The sequence below is a fragment of the Asparagus officinalis genome, chromosome 5 (assembly GCF_001876935.1).
Source record: "Asparagus officinalis chromosome 5, Aspof.V1, whole genome shotgun sequence".
Taxonomy (NCBI): domain Eukaryota; kingdom Viridiplantae; phylum Streptophyta; class Magnoliopsida; order Asparagales; family Asparagaceae; genus Asparagus; species Asparagus officinalis.
In genome coordinates, this window is record NC_033798.1 from 10,677,666 (window position 1) to 10,680,272 (window position 2,607).

Sequence of the window (2,607 nt, forward strand, 5' to 3'; positions counted from 1 at the left end):
ATTCAGAAAGAAAGGTATGTCACTGTAATTTTTATATTCTATTAAGAAACGAGTTATTAGAACATGACGAAATATTAGTGAATTGCGATAAGGTCGTGTTTACCACAAACTAAAAGGCTAGGATTTATTAGGAAAATGATATAGGTACACCATCAACCACACCTCCTCTCCTGCTACAGTACAGTGAGCCCCATATAAATTTTTTAAAAAAAAATTATATGGGGCCCGCTGCACTGTAGCAGGAGAGGAGGTGTGGTTGATGATGTAGTTGATGGTGTGCCTGTAGTGCCCCTCGATTTGTTAATGGGGAAAAGAGATTACTTGCAGGTTTGGCTTTCTAAAGTTGTAGGCTTATTGAGCATAAACCTGGGAGCATAAACCTGGGATAATTTGTGAACTCCGGGGAATATTAAGTTAAGATACTTCACCTTTCATTGATATGGTAAATTTTGTGTAGGGGTTTGTTTTGGCTTTGAAGTTTTTCTATAGTCATTGCAGAAAAGTTTGTGAACACTACAAATTTGTAGGACAATAAATTATCAGTTATATATCAATTACATCTTCTTGACAGTATTAATTAAGCTACAATGACAACGTTCCGTGTCAATTTTATGTGCATCACATATCATTTTATTGTTATTTTGTGGATGGACGAATAACATTTTTCTAATTATGAGATTAAAAAAAAAGAGTAAAACACCATCCAAAAATTTCTGTGTTCGCAGTATTTCAATGGCCCAAGAAACAAACTCTAAGTCCCGTTGGATGGTGTAAGCGTAAGGATCCACTTAAGGGCTGTTTGTTTGCAAAAATGGGAAGGGGAAAGCCTGCCAAATCTGACAAAAACTGTCAGTTTTGGCAGGCTTTCTTGTAAAAACGCCTCTTTTAGAGGCGTTTTTACAAGAAAGCCTGCCAAAACTGACAGTTTTTGTCAGATTTAGCAGCTTTCCTCTAACTTTCTCCTTCAAAAAAAATGAAACAAACGGGCCCAGTCTAACGCATCAAAATCAACTAAATGATGCTACATTTAAATCTTTGGTTTTAGTATTTAAACTACTCAAATATTCACCAACCACTGTGAGACTAAACACTCGGACATCACATTCATTTTGATATATTTGTATTTTATGTAGGCATGCAATATATTCTCAAATGTAAGTCAGTATTTAATTCATTACAGAACCTGGTGATTTTGCACCTTTTTACAAGAAATATAAATATTTAGCCGCAATTGTATAATGATTTGCAGTTTGTGGATAATACTCGATTAGCTTAATAACTTTGTAGGCTTAATTGCACTTAAATACCTTCTAGTTTTCCCCACTTTGCACTTATATATCCTCACTTGTTTTTTGTAGCTTTTGTATACCCCCCCAAGTTTTTTAAACTTACACACCTTCACTTATTACACTTATATACTTTTTAAAAATTCATTTAGATACCCTAAAGTTTTTAAAAATTACACTTAACTAGCCTAAAGTTTTAAAAAATTGTACCTAACCTATTGCCATCAACATTTGCTCGATAACTTGATATTAGTTCAATATTTCTGGAGCAAATGAAGATGTAATTACATTTCTGAAATACTATATTATGAATCGAATATTGAAAATAAAAACTAGGCTATGGTATTTACTATTGTAGCTTAATTTGAGATCTGTTAAAAAGTGACTTCAGATTAGAGACTCAAAATGGACTTAAGATATAGGTTGTTGGCGCACGTGCCACTCGTGAGGGAAATTAAATATTCTTGGATTTAAAATTTTCTGAAACGTGTTTGGCTGCGAGGATGTAGCTTGTGAGCGAGGACATGACAAAAGTGAGTGGGCATGGCACGTGTCTAGTAGATGAATGGCTTTGGGCTGAATGAATATTGTAGATTAATAGTGAGTTTAATGTATTATGAAAGGTCATTACCGAATTCTGAATCTGATCTCTAAAAATAAAATCGCTAATGGTGATGAACACATGAGAAGGTGAGTTGATTTTTTCATCAAATTTTAAGATTGATATTGATTGCCGGAAGCCTCCTAAATGTTAAAACCGGAATATGAGTCTCATTTCAAAAGATATAGAGAATATTAATGCATCCGACTTGTTGATGTTGATTTCTCCAGTTTATTTGTCATTATCAAAATATTCATATATCAATTACCATAAAGCAAGCTCTAATTCAGAAGGGTCTAGCCGAATTGGTAAGCTGTCTGTAAGTATTAGGAAGCACCCACAACACTATAATTTCTTCAAATACTCGACGCCCCGCGTTGAGGTGTACACTTTAGTCATACCAGGGGGTTTGATATACCTATAATCTAAAGGATCGTGGGAAGTTTTCTCGTTGAACTCGGGGAAAAAACACTCCCAACAAATAATCTCCGAAGTATTTATATGGGGGAAAAGAAAACATTGTATCAACTTCAGCAGTACATATGAGTTTGTATTACTCTTGTTATTATTTTCCAGTCAATTTGGGTTCCTGCTGGATATAAAGTATGAGATCAAGTTGTTGTCGGGTTGGATCTAACCTGGGTTCATTTTCATCAACAAATCCGATATCATATACGAAATATTATTTGAATACGACAACGTGCTGCTCTTTTCATGGCT